This window comes from Callorhinchus milii, unplaced genomic scaffold, assembly GCF_018977255.1.
Source record: "Callorhinchus milii isolate IMCB2004 unplaced genomic scaffold, IMCB_Cmil_1.0 Scaffold2, whole genome shotgun sequence".
NCBI classification, from domain to species: domain Eukaryota; kingdom Metazoa; phylum Chordata; class Chondrichthyes; order Chimaeriformes; family Callorhinchidae; genus Callorhinchus; species Callorhinchus milii.
The window spans coordinates 51,300,434-51,316,068 of NW_024704743.1; the positions used below are offsets into that span (position 1 = coordinate 51,300,434).

The following is a 15,635-nucleotide window of genomic DNA, read 5'->3' on the forward strand; positions in this document are numbered from 1 at the left end:
TGAAAAGATGCTCATCAGGGAATTTTCTCAAGCCATTAATTGTGGTTATTATTCAAGGTAATCATTTTTTATTGATTCCTTCAGAACCTGTAAAACTAGTGAGAAAGAAAACTTACAAATGAAAATCAATCAAGTACAGATCATACAAGTGAAAGAATAAGTGTTCGGAGGGGCTGGAGTTTAAGAACCTTCTATGTTATCTCAATGTTCTCACATAACATATTTGTGAACAAATATCCCTGCCTGTTGCTATTCTTGTCATCTGCAAGTTAACCAATCCAAAACAATTCATGCATTATTTCCCCTTTTCAATTGGAGAAACAGCCTTTAGAATAAAATGACTGAATAATTTTACAACATGACTAGTCCCGGATGCTTGCCAAAGACAAACAGATCGTCCTGGAGTTGTTAACTTCTCCTCCTTGACACTTCTATGAATGGCAACCGTAAAATGTAATAACATATGCCCAAATTCAAAGCTGTTGCATCCAACAGCATGCCTCCTCACAGACGTTTCTTATACACACTCCCCATACACACTCCTCATAGACACTCCTCAAACACATTCCTAATGGCACACTCCTTACACATACTCCTCCTTGCATAAACTCCTCATGCACAATTCTCCTCATTAAAAGAGTTTTGCAACACAGGTCTGGGAATCCATTGTTAAGTTAGTGGGGTTGATGAAGGAATTTAGAGAGTAAAATAACAGTCAGTTTAAAATCCTAGTGCAATTTCAGAGGTGGCCCTTATTTGTGGCATAAATAAAATTGACTATCACTGTGGAAATCTTAATTGGTCATAATATTGGGTGGCGTTCAAACCACCATTTGTTTGTTTTAGCATTTCGGTCTTAGACTGTTTGAGACAAGTGCTGATTTGCAGATGGCACATTTTGGCATAAACATGCTATATTCTACAACAACAACAACAACAACTTGCATTTATATAGCGCCCTCCACACCGAACAGCGTCTCAGAGCGCTTTACAGTTTCGGATCCTGGGATCGAGCCGGGGGAGGGGGGGGAAGGTGACCAAAGGCACGGTCGAAAACAAAGGTCTTCAGCAGATATTGTATTATTGGATGGGAGCAACAAGATAGTTTAAGTGCCCCCTGATGCTACCCACATGAAGGGCGCTATATAAGTACAAGTTGTTCTTGTTTTGAAAGCAGATAGGATGGAGTGAAACGTATTTTTGCCCACAAATGCAATCAATTCACAATCAATTTTCTTTGCAGTATCTCACTCGAGTGCTTTGAGATGTCTCAATGAAATAATAAGGCACTATATCAAATAAAAGGATTATTACTATTATGAGTTAATATGATAATAAGAATCATATTTGGTATAGAGCCTTTTGTAGGATATGCTGTAATGTGGAGTGACTGTATTTTTTGTGGGTGAATATCTTGGGAACATTAAGCCTGACAAAATTAACAACCTCAGAAACATATAATAGTGCAAAAATAAAATGCAGCTTGACTGAAAGAGGTGTAGTCCCACATTTATGCTTCAAATATTCTCCTGACATCTTTAGAACCGGTTATCCTCTATCTTCACAATTTAATCACAACATTTTGGCTGTAAAACAAAATTGATGCAGCAGAGTGGAGAGGCTGAGACCTGCAGTTGACAAATATGTTCTGAAGGTACTTTGTGGACTGTGGTATAGATCCCTATCCTCTTCACTGATTAGCTTAGCAGTTGTAGCTATCAGCTGAAAAAAGAGTGATACATTTTGTTTTCAAAATTTTGCTTTATTGATGTTCGTAGGACACTTCACAAATATTCTGGAAGTTGATAATATACATACAGAGTGGAAATAGGAGCCAAAATAATTTGCAATTTTCCATTATTCAACACTACACATTGCATTTCTTTCTTACATTACTCTACTCTTTTTCAGTCTGAACTTTACCAACAAGCACAACTCACTGAATGAGAGAAACAGATTGTTTTTATTTCCTATTGAATCAATCAACTAGTTGAAACATATTAAATTAATGTAACTGAAGATTAAGAATGACTGAAAAATTTAGGCTGAAGATTTAAACAGAAGTCACTACAAAATATCAATCCTAAACAAGTCTTTGGAATTAAATTCAAAATTTAATTTTATCTTCAGGTCTGGTTTAATTTTGGTTTTAAGATTTTTCCTTCAATGTGATATAGTAGATGTCATTTTGTTTTAGAATCTGCATGTTTGTAGAAAATATTTGTATTGAGGTTAGAACTCCGTAGGTTAATAATATTTCCAAATGTTTTTCATGAATTCAATTCTTCAATACAAACTCTACAAATGCAAGACTTATTGCAGCAGATAGTATCAGCAAATCTTCTAATGTGAAGCAAAGGTGGAAGTTTTCTACTAAACTAGGTAACTATACTAATGTGATGCCAAAACAATGTTTGCCAATATAAGTCACTGTTTGCTTTAGACCACATTTTAACAATGCAAATACAATACCAAAAGCTTTCTGTAATCATCTGATCTATTTTTTTGACATGTGATTGATGGGGGAAGGCAGGAGTGAATGCAGTCCACCACCACCGTGTTCTATATTTATACAATGTCCTTGGGAGTATTGAGAAGAACATCTTATTCTGTACATAAGAAGGAGAGATTTGGTTGAATTGAGGGCCTTCTTCATCATATAGATAATCATAAACACTCCATGTTAAACATTGACCAGCTGTAATAATATTGTGCATGTTATTCTTCAATTGACTTTTTGGATAGAGATGGGAATTGCTCCAATTGCTTCCATTCCTTGTAACCTCCCTTTACACAGTAAACCATTCTTTCTTTGAAAATATATCAAGCCTTTTCTGCAGTTACAGAGTATAGAATGAGCTGGAGAAGTATGAGACACGTAATGCAAAGATTCTTTGTGGTGTGTGTTTGTATTTTTAGATGATTTGGATCAACAGTAAAATACAGGAATCCTTATCTCCAATGATTTGTTACTTACTGTGAAGGTAAAACTGTCACCCATTTATTAAATTATTATACATGATCTTCAGATGTGGCCACCTACCCTCTTCTTCTCTCTTTGGGGAAACATGGATACCTTTCAAGCCAATGTAAAATCAATTACAATTCCATAGGCCTGAAAATGCATATAGTCTTTGCCTGTGACACCATTTTGTCTTAAAGTTAAAGATCACACAGAAGTGTAGAAAATGCTTAAATTCATTTTTAATTTGGATGCCAGTTCTTCTTAATAACTATGGAAAATCAGCTTTCAAATTAAGACTAAATTTAAGAATTTTCTACAATTCTGTGTAATTGAAATTGCAATGATGGATAGAATTATTGTCCCTGTTTTTCTAATGTCTTTGTACTTCCAATAACTTCTTCATTTGATGATAAAAAAATACCTCGAAGAATCTACACTTCTGACAAATTACTACACTTTGCAATATTTCTTGCCATAATTTTTAAACACTCCTGCGAGAAGGGCAGTATATAAAGCAAGTTGTTGTTGTAATTGCTTGGAAAATGAATCTTGTTGGAAATTTCACCAATTATATGAGATCCGGGAGTAAATAGCCTCAAAGAGATTGGGTTGACACAGTTGTGGTTGGTTACTAGAAGGAGTGCCCATTTCTTCAACTCGAATTCTTTATAATAATAATAATCCTTGCATTTGATATAGCGCTTTTCACGTCGGAAGGACGTCCCAAAGCGCTTCACAGAACACACTGTAAAGTGAATTGACTGTATATTTGTGGGCGAACGCGGCAGCCAATTGCGCACAGCAATGTCCCACAAACAGTCATAGATTGAAAATGACCAATTTTTTTTTATTATTGTTTTTGGTTTTGGAGGGATTGTTATTAGGCGTGTGGAGTAAGGAAACTTGCCCAAGGTTTCGCCCTGCCTGGAATTGAACTCAGGTCTCTCGCTTGCAAAGCGAGTGCTCTAACCACGGAGCTACAGGACTCCACAAATGTAGGAATGATGTTAACAAGTTTGGAAATATGAAAATATAACAGGCTTTCTCCTCCTGGTCTCTCTTCAGCACCTTCTACTAGTTGTGTGCACATGTAGCAGCTGAGTGGGAAGAGGATAGGCTTGGCTCTGACACAGTCTACAGTCAAGTGACCTGCTGACACTTCCTGCCAAGGCTCACGCATGAACAATGTTCACTTGGGTGGGGAACTGGAAGACAACCAGCACCTATACCTCAGCAAGAGGAGTTCAGACCAGGAGGAGGGAGGCATCTGCCAGTGAGGAGGACAATTGGAAAAATGTTAGTGGACACACTAAATTTATGTATGAAAATGACAACTTGGATCCAACTATATAATCTATCTTTTTCAGTTGACTATTAGTCAGGTGGATTCTTGCTGAATTAGGAAACAAATATCTTGCGACCCTGAATCAGCATTGCTCTCCAGGATGTCCTTGAACCTTTCTGGCACACCATTCTTCCAGCTGGCTCACTGGGGGTATTGTACAGCATCTGGACTAACAGGCAATGATCAGACATCTTTTTATGAAGCTATTATATGAAATAAACTTCTGGCAAAGGAAGAAAGCCTGGAAATTACAGTCACATTCATTTATATCTCAATGTGCAGTGAGAACACTCCTGATTATACCCCTGAAGTGCTGCATTTTCTGATTGTCATTCCTGCTTTGTGCTCACCTGGGTGTAAGCTGTTTATGGTAGGGCTGGTTATTGGTAGGTAGTTATCAGAAAATAGTGGTGATAATTTGTCAATTTTTATACATATAAATTGAATACCAACTTCTTCACCCAAGCATCAGAGACTTCAAATTTTAATCAAAGTTTCGGCTGGCAATCTTCAAATTTTCTAATACTGAGTGAAAGGAATCAGTGTTTGAAACTTACGAACTTGACCTTAATGCTATACATTCATGAATCCAAAGACTAAGAAAGAATAAAAGTGAAAATGTTGAGGTTTCTTAACAAATTTGATACCAGATTGTTTTACCCCTACCGTTTCTAGGTATAAACTCTTTATGGGAATAATAGTAATCCTTACATTTGATATAGCACCTTATCGCATCAGAAGAACATCTCAAAGGATTTACAGTGAAATGGAGTGACTGTGTATTTGGAGGCAAACTCAACTGCACAATTTCACACAGCAGTGTCCCACAAACAGCTATGAAACAAATGACCAATTTTGTTCAGGGGCCAAAATTGGCCAGGACATCAAGAGAAACTTCCTTCTCTGGAAACAACAACCACAAATTACATTAGTATAAAGTCTTTGACGTCAGGAGGACGTCCCAAAAGCACTAGATATTCGGGGATTTAAACCCGAGCACAGGGTTGGGATCAGGAGGAATGGAGGCAGGGACAGTAAGGGTGGGAGATTGGCCGAAGGCACGGCCAAAGGGGGAGGGCCTTGAAGGCGGCAAGCAAGGGAACAAGATCAAGAGACTGTGAGATAGAGTTCCAAAGGCTGAGGGCAGAGAGGTTGAAGGCCCAACCGGCAACAGTAGGATGGGCTGGGTGGGGGACGCGGAACAGGCCGGCGCCTGCTGAGCAGAAGGAACAGACCAATTGATATGAAAAAAGATAAGCTAGGGCTTTGAGCTCAATGCAACATGGTCCAGCGAACATTTAAGTCCTTCCTGTAACACTGAAGAGTGTACATGCCAAGACTTTTTATTCAAGATCAAAATCTGACCCCATCACAGATTCATTATATGAGAATTTCAGGGAAGAACTGAGTGTGCCACAAGGCAGAAATGTAGCTTTTATGGTGCTGTGCTGGTGCTGTGTGGAAATATATTTTCTTGCCTTTAAGCAGTCTGGAAGTATTTGGAGGGCCTTGGCCATCTGTGCCTTACCCTTACCAAGGTTATTACCCATATACTACTGTTCACCCGCATTGATTTGGAAAAACTAGGAATGAATCACCTTTCAAGCAGGTTCAGGGAGTAACATTATATCAAATACAATAAATCTGATGGCATCATTAAACAATACTCAAAAGTGCAAAGGAGACAATAAGTTGAACACAAAAGGACATTATGCATAATTACACGCTGTATAAGATCATTCACTGCTGTGAATTAAAAGTGCTTCAAAATGTATTAAATTACTATCCGAACTCAGCTCACTGAACTGAAAAATGCCTGATGGCAGAAAGCCTCTCAAATCTGTCACTGAGGTTTAATGTTCTTTTCCTGAGGAAACCGACACACTTTAAATATTATATCATTTACATTCCTTTTGATTATGACAAACAATACAAAATACATGTTAGTTTTGTTAGGACACATTATGTTAATCAAATCGAGTTGTCCCAGAGAAAGGCTGAAATTGTTTTGAGTCTGCTGATGCAAATGCCTTGCAGTACCTAACAAGGTTATGAGTATTAAATAAGATTGCACTCTGACCTTATAACTGCCCACCTGATTTTATCACCACCTTTAATTGCTTTCAATATATTACCACTATAATTAATTTTGCCTGAAAACATCGCAAAGGACAATGCGAGGGGCATTGGTTCTGTTAAGTGCCACATTTTCACTGTTTACTCAAAGGAACCTATCCTGTGGGAAGTCACATTGAGGGACTCTAGATCCAAACACCATCCAGTAGCATCCACCCATGTAGATTCCTGCAGGGATGAAACAAAACATGGAGGACATTGGCCTGAATTAATTCTCGTACTGCTGACTGTGAGATTTTGTGCCCAGTTTTTATTTTGCCTGTTTAACAAGACAAAATATTGAAATAACAGGGATAGGTAACAGTAATGTTGGTTTCATTGTGTGGGTGTAAATATTTTTGACTTTCTGTGGATAATTCATTAATCTTAATCATGGCTATTTATCGAATACAATTTATACGATACCAGAAAGAATTAGGATCAGGGCTATATGCATGATTTTTATCTCATAAGGTCTTAAGCTCAGACCCGAACTTGCTGGTCCCAATAACCATTGGGGGTCAGGTATAGATGCTCCCTTCAAAGAGGGAAGAAAGGTTTGGGGAACGTCTGCAGCAAATCCTAGCTAGAGTACCTGGCTCACAAGTGAGGTGACTGAGGTTTAACAGCAAGCAGTCAGCCCGCATTCTTGGATGAGCCTGAATACCACACATATCACTGGCAGACCAACAGGGACAGGCAAAAACTAGACGGTACTTAAAATGGAGGGAAATAAAAAATAGTCTTTTCCTCAATAACTCACAAGCTCCTGCGATTTGCTTATGAATTATGTTAATTAGATATATAATTTACATATGTAAATTCCGTTAATAGGTTATCAGGCTTCCACTATTACTCAAAAACTGTAAGTTCTAATTTCATGAAAGTTGGAAAGTACATATTTTACACTATGAGGGATAATGCATCAATTATTTATGAACTTTAATTTACATTTTGTAAATTAAATGTATTATAAAATATACATTCAGCTCAAAGATTGAAAAAAATATATTTTGCACAAGCAAAAGTACCAGAATTCTTTTCTTTCTTTGGAAAAGTTAGTTAAATGACCAAGGCCCATAGTATAGGATATACCAAGGTTCAAAAAAATAGGAGAGTGGGCAAGAAGCAGTGGTTAATCAAGCCTGGGTTTTGAAAATATGTTTTGTAGGAACAAGGGAAAACTAAGGGAAGTAAGGAGTTCCATGGTAAGGTTTTCCAATATTATTTTATTTAAAATTTGTTTCACTTTACATGAAATATATTCAAAAAATATATTTGTAAATTAACACATTAATAATGGGGAAATAAATGCTCCCATGTCTAAATTATATAAATGGACCTTTACAAACAATCTTCCTAGATGCATAAACTAATATTTAGAAAATATACAGATTTTTGTGTGTTGTGTGTATTATATGAATTGAGTCCTCTCCTTTATTTTTGCACCCTTAATGTCCATAGAAATGATGAGGGGAGGGGAATAATATTGCCAACTACCACAGATGTATTGACAGATGTTGATTTATCATCTAATAGCTATCAGCAGAAAGTTTATTATTTTTTAACTGGGCAAGTGAACAATTAAGTGTTACTCAATGTAATTGTGTATCCCACAAATTGACCATATGGTGCTTACTGGCAGCAATGAGAGTTTAAGAAAGTACGAAATGAGAAAAGGCCAGCCATTCGACACATCAAACTTGTAATATTCCACAGAAAATGTACCCTTTGCACATGCCGTCTAATCCTCTGTTATCTTATGGGGAAAGCTCTGCATTGGTACTCAATGATCTTTAAGATTTTCAAGCAAAAACTCTAAACCAATGCCCATTCATTCTAAACCAATGACCATTCATTCTCCATTTCTGCCTGGCCTCCTTCCCTCAATAGAGAAAATTCCCTCTCTACCAGCCCAGCAGAGGGTGCCCAAACTGCACACAATATTTTAAATGTGGCTTCACCAATGATCTACACAAACTTAGAATAATTTATTTTAACTTATAATCAATGAGCGCACAGTTCCAACTTAATATTTAATTAATTTACTTGATTATCTTTTGTTGCCTTCGCAGGAAAGAGAAAGATGTCTTGAGTAGCAACAAGGAATATTTGAGCGTGTGTTCACCTCTTCCAACCATTGTTTATTCATCATTTAATTACAGACCCAAAGTAATTTTAGTCATTTGTTATTATTCTCATAACATTAATATCTTGAAAAATACTGTAATAACCTGTTCCTATTTTGTGTTTTTAATCAAAGTTTTCATCCCTTTTCCATCACTTAGTCATGGATCAAAAGAATTTGATGGCGATAGGTCAGATACCAACTAGTTTAGGCAGGATGCAGAATGAAGTGAATATGAAGAATAAGTGAAAGCATATCAAACAAACAATATCTTTGCAAAAACTTAGCATGAAGGCCTAGGATAAAATTCCTATTCAACTCACAATATTCTTTTTTAGCAATTAAAATACCATATACCAACAAAGCAGTAGCATAAATCTTATGGCAAGAAATCAATTGACTAAAGATAACTATAAGTGCACTGATTTCCGGAGCTTGAATCTTGAAGGTCAGATTTAATGAACAAATGTATTGTTAGTTGTCTTATTTATTATTATCATTGATATAACACCCCACCCAATTATGCTGTGCTCTAAATAATATTCTTGCATTTGATATAGCTGCTTATCACCTCATGATTTACTGTAAGATGTAGTGTCTGTGGATTTGTAGATGGAAGTACCGGTTTCTGGAACATTGCTGTGAGCAAATAGTCTATTTGTGCATAGCAATGTCCTGGAAACAGCCTTGAAATGAATGACTAATTTTAATTGGGGATTGTTAGCCAGGACTCTGGGAAAAACTCCCTTTGCTTTGTGAATAGTGCCAGGGGATCTTTAATGTCCACCTGAACAGACAGATGGGGTCTCAGTTTAACATCTCATCCAATAGACTGTACCTCCGATAATGCTTCTGTTATAAAATCTCTGAACCTTGGTTCATTCCTGAGCTTTTTTATGCTGTCATAGAATTTATATTTCACGCACATCATAATATGCAAATTATTTGTCACAGGGAATGTATGGTAATAAGTAGAGACATTATTTATGAAGTAACATTTTTAGGACAATAATATTAATACTTTTTAAACTGATGAATTACGGCAAACACCACCATGAAATGTATACCCCAGTTACATTACATATTATTCCCGCATTGGCTGTAGACTTCTGTTTCTATACAATTCAAAATAGGAACATATAGCATGGGAGGAGGCTATTTGACTCATCAAGCTAAAATGATGTTAGCTCATCCCACTGGATCTAACTACAGTACTCTAATCACAATCCCCAACTCTTTTCTTGTACTCTTTTATATTTTTTTTATATTGTGATTAGCCACAATTTTGGTTTGACAGGTGTTGCTTGATTTCTCAGTCCTGCTCCTGAATCAAAACAAATAACTGCAGTATAAAGCAAAGGAGTTAAATTCTACTTTGGCCTAAATTGACTCTATCAATAGAGAATTACTTGTAATAATTTAGCAAATTCATAAATGCAGCCTTGATTTTGAAAACAATTTTCAATAAGTTGTTTTAAAACTATAGAATAATTGCTTTAAAGATAAGACTGAATTCACCAATTTGCCAAATTCTGGACACTCTGAAATAATACGTAAATAGAGTAAAGCTAGAATCAATGGAATTTCTATCCACATGTTTGTAAGTTTGCAGTTAATGCAAAACAAACCTTTAACTTTAAACAATCATGTATTCACCTTCATGCATGTTAATATTGACAGAAAACTAGACACCCTCATAGCTCTTTCATTATCTTTCAAAAGTAACCAGCATAGTTTTGTTGATCTCTACACATACACTCAATTCTACATCCATGGAGAACTCCCTTACCTGGACTCAACATTCTGATCCTCAGTGAACAGTGTTGCTACCACAGTTGCATTTTCTCGCTCTATCTTTACTCCACTTACAGGCACCAGATCGAATTGGTGCCTGTGGAAAAAACTAGACAATTTGACTAGTCAGGCAAAGGTCAGTAAAGATATTAAATTAAGTGTGTAATTATCCAATGGAATTTCTATTTACATAATATCAACAAATCGTATAGTATAACGTGCATGAATAATGATGAATGATATTAAACTACCTATTTGGTGCAGAAGTTGATTTATGCTGGAATTGGCATGTACTACATTTGGCACTAAACAAGTGTTACAATCTTTGCCCTGATGTAGAAGTACACTGATTCATCTGGAATATGTGTCCCTTTACCAATTTGTATCAACCCCTCAAAAATGAGTGTCTGACTGTGCATTCATGTTGTGCAGACTCCAGTATAACAGTTGGAATTGACACAATGAGAATGAACTCCAGTCAATCTCTTCAACAGCACGAGACACTAGATGCATGCCAGCACTTGGACTTTTAAGTGTGCCTTACTGACGGAAGCAAGTCCTGCACACTGGAAGCCAAAAATTCTGAACTTGCAAAACCATTTTGTCTTACAGTTTAAAACTGTGCAGAATTGTGAAAAGTCTTAAGTTGGAAGCCGGTTTTTCACTATTTTTAAAACAATCTGTAGAAAAACAGCTTCAAAGTTAAGAATGAACTTACGATTTTTTAAAATTCTGCAAAATTTAACTTTTTAAAAAGAGTGGGCTTAATGTTAAAACTAACTGTTCAGGGCTCTAGTTTCCTCTTGGGAGCACTTCTGCCTGTGAGCAAGTTTGAATGTCTATGTGTACAGTGTCGGTGGATGTGCTGTTGGCATCACAAAGCAAGAGTTTTAAGTAGAACCTAGCCTTAAGGTTTCATTATTTAAAGTCACTTCACTCCCATAGCACTGAAACTGTTAAGCTGTTACTGCAGTAACAAACTCAAATTAATCCTTTCTTTTAGCGTACAGGCTTTTAGAAACATATGACATCATCTTTGGCTTTATCTGGGAGTGAGGCCCTATTTTGTGTCTCACTTGTGACCAAGAAAATAAAGAGACATAATTGTTATGAGCCACATATATCATTACTTAAAAAATGATCTTTTTAATGAGTGCATTAACCCAGCTTTAGTTGGTAAAGGAGCTGAATTATAATAATTCTTCAGCCATCATGGAACATCTATGTTTACAATAAATGCAGTGGAAGATACCTCACACTTTTAACTTGTTATAAATGGACCTGAATTGAATTGTAAATCTATTTTTGTCGATAACCATTGGAATAATTGTTCTCCTCAGTGTTGTGAGTATATTTGATGAAAACATTACAAAGACGTAACTCCATTTACAGAGTTCAGCTGCTCTAAGATGATTGTATGCAACACATGCTTTGTGCCATTCTCAACTTAACCCCCGTCCATTCCGCCCACTTATTTTTCTTTTACAAAATAATCTCCAAAGAAGTTTGTAAGGCCCCCATGATATATCAAGAGCAGTTTGGGCTTTTTGGATGGGGGAGATCAACTTTTATATTTTTGCAGCTTTCACGTTGCAGTTAGCTTTGAAATAAGATGCACCTAAATACAGCTGAAAGTTGTATCAAGCATTTGTGGGTGTGCCTACTGAACTCTGTGACTTGCTGTTCCCAGCTGGGCTATGCTATTGTGCAGATATTCACCCAATGCACTCATGAAACTGGATAAATGGATTAGTGGATCAGAGACACCGCCAGCACCTTCAAAAGAAAGGCAGCAGCTTACAAAAGGGATGACATTTGTGTACCAGGGCAGAGGGTGTGTGAATGCTCTGCTTCTGCCAAATTGACAAGACAGTGATAAACTTTTAACAGTAGCTACCTCATTCTGTTCTATTTCTCCATCCAAATGAAAGATTTCTCATTGAAGGAGAGGTGTTTGCAGCTTGTGTTGGACCTTCAGTAGCAAGGAATGATCCATTGCATATGAACAATAAGTTCACATATATGTTTCATTGTCTATCAACTAGCAACAAACCTTTAACATTTAAATGTTTATTTTTAAATGACTTTTGTTACCTAACATAAAAATAGCCACAATGCAAAAACAACCCTACATATACAAGAAAGTTGTATTTAAAAAGGAAAGTAAATCTAGGATTGGGAGAGAATAGCAGACCATATAACAATCATGCTTTACCCAATATTGAATTATAGGCAATCAAACATCCACCAAGGTTATTATGTGATCCACAGTATTTTTAGTTCATTTCACGTAAAGAAATATAATGTGACAATATTACAATATTGTGTTTCATATTTGTATAAATGCAATTAATTCAATATAGAATTTTTCACATTAAAAAACAACTTATCTATAAACAGGGAACATCAGTTTAAAATACATTGCATTTTCAAATAAATAATAAGATTGTGCTCAGTACTATTGGTTACATCTTTATTTATCTTTATTGCTATTTCAATGACTGATCTAATGGGAAAACAACTTCCTTCACTACATAAATATTCAGTAGTGTGAAAGGTCATTCTAGAGTGGCTCAGTTAAGTGCCCATAAATATTCCTGCAATATTGGCATGACTATACCAACAGCCAAACTAATATTTTAGTTTATCTCTTTTAGATTTGTATGCATCATGTCTAAGCTGCCTTTTAAAAAAGAATTATTATTGTAGCTTCCTCAAATGCTTTCAATTCTACAATTTACTTACATTTCTTTGTAAATTGTAATTATTGTCTGCTTGTTGGTCGAGTTCGCTAAATATTCATTGTATATATTCCCTTGCTCATAAATGCATGCATTTGATTATATTTCAAGTTCCTAATTGTTGTACCTCAATGACATTTTTTTTAAAGCATCAGCTATATATCTTGTGTATTGGCTATTTTGTAATAACTGTAACATTTTTTCACAAATTAAAAGATTGTGCAATATTCCTAATTTCTGTTGATCAGTTAAAATGAATACATCATCATTTGTGGAAATTCTTTCACAGGTAAAATCGTTTGCATAACCGATGCCATTAAAGGCCCACATAAAAACTGCAAGTGCCCAAGGTTTCTGGAACAGAGTGTCCAGGTAATTCTGGATCTAGTAATAAGATGACAGGCTCTTTTGCCTTCAAGCATTTTCAACTGGGAGATTTTTCACTTTCTGATAATGCCCTTTTATCAACATTAAAACACTTATCTTTTAACCACACACATTTTTTCCATTGTTTCTGTGTGGTCCTGCCCTCACTTATTCCCTTTCAACTTAATCCATTTTTTATGTATGTGCACTGCCTTTTATTTGACAGTGTAAGTTATTATTATTCGCTACTTTTCCACCACTGAGCCAATGCTGTCGAATGTGTGTGCAAGACAGAAAGAAAGAGGAGTCACACATACGCGTACACCCAAACCTGTTACTGGGGTTATTCGGTTAAGACATTAATATCATTTATGCATAAAAGAGTTACCCTACTTCTAATTATTGTTAATATTAATAATTTAAAGCATTAAATAGCCAGCCTCCCCGAGGCAAGATACAGCTATTATGCGTGTATATTATCTTTGTTTCCACATTTAGGGTGATGCAATTGATAATGACTCACTGTGCGTTTGTTAGGATTATTAATAATGATGTATGTGTATGTGTTTATTGCAGCGTCATGGAATGACTAATATAGTGTTGCATTAATGGTTGTTATCTAATCTTTGCCATTCCCCCACATGCTTGCGGGCAGCATTAGAATGCCTCTGCAAGGGATAGAATAATGAGGGATTCAACCGTGATTATTGCTCATTAGACACTTCACTGTACGTTTATTACTAAATGAATAATTGTATCCATATAAAAACCTCAGTGTTTTAGCTTACGGCCAAAAACAAGTCAGTAAACTCACGCTGGCTTGCAACAATGCAAATAAATGTGACACCAGGAGGTTATTTTATACCACACTGTCTCGCAAGAGATTTCCTTTTTTTTATTATAAAAAAAATAAAAACCGAAAGGCGAAAAAGAAACAAATTTGATTTTGTCCGAGTGTATTGGTTTCAGTGAACGACTCTTAATGGCTCTGGCTATAATATTGAACTAATCGGGCTGTTTTATTAATAATCATTCATCAGTTGTTTAAGTAAGAGGCTGTTTGACATTTCAATGTTGGGCATGACTGCAGGGACTTCTTTCGAGTCATTTAACAGGACGATTGGAACTTTATAGCGTATGATTCATAGAGTCTTATAGTACACAGGAGCCGCCGTGCATGTTACATTAATCAGTGTCAGGGCAGTAAAACACAGATATGAATATGAATTCGCCACTTTCGGCACCAGATAAATGTGCTTTGTGAATAATTGATCACTGCTTAAAAAAGGAGGGGGGGGGGGAAAGATGAGACACGCAGGAGTCTAAAACCCTTTACTCAGGGAAAAAAAAAAGCTCACTCACTGTGACCCTGCTTTGCATCTCTTTCCTCTCCAGTGTTTAGCAAGAAAACAAACTGCCGGCTTCGCTCGCTTTCCGGGATAGTCGCACAGATCTCCCTTTTTTTTTTGAAAAATAAAGCAAAGATTTGAAAGTTATGAGAAAGTTGCATTGTTGCAATAACGCGATTTAGCACTAAGTTTGCTTTCAACGCAATTGCAAAGGACAAGTTTCGAAATGGTGCGTGCATATATGTTATTGTCCTTGTTCTATTATGGTGCACATGGGTCCGAGCTCCCTTTAAGTGAGTAGCCTCCAGCCTCTTTACTTGACAGGGCAGCCGAATTCCTCTGCACTAGTCGAAACACATTTTTCTCACATGACGCGCCAATATTTCCCTAACATTTTAACCACTATAAAGTGGCAAACAACCATTTACTGCGGAGCTCAGTGAGTGGACTCATGAAATAGTAGCGTTGAGCAATACCGCGCTGTAGCTGCCTTACCTCTTCACAAAAGCTTGGTTAAATTATGAGCTCCCAAATAGTTGCCCGGTGAATATCTGCAAGACACAAAACTGTGCAAAAAAAACAACAACAATTTACTGGCTTCCGATTACTTTGTACAACGATAAGAAAAGTCCGTAGCACCATTTTTGCAGCAACCTACGCAATTTGGATGAATCCTGTCGCATTGAAAATATTGTCGGATTGAACCTTGCATGTGTGTTTTTTTTTGGTGAGAGAGTAAAGTTATTAATGGATAGCGATCTCAACGTCTAAATGCTGAGTGAAGCCCTGTGAGACGAGGTGACCCATCAGCCAGCAATACAGGAGGCTGCGA

General features: G+C 36.4%; 1 long non-coding RNA gene across 1 annotated transcript in view; it reads right to left on the reverse strand.

Moving 5' to 3' along the window:
• LOC121848142 overlaps window positions 1-10,427 on the reverse strand; it is a 79,918-nt gene extending 69,491 nt beyond the window's left edge. Inside the window, exon 1 of the long non-coding RNA XR_006084871.1 lies at window positions 10,343-10,427. This is a non-coding gene — a long non-coding RNA (uncharacterized LOC121848142). The remainder of the gene's footprint in view (window positions 1-10,342) is intronic.
• Window positions 10,428-15,635: the final 5,208 nt, after the last annotated feature.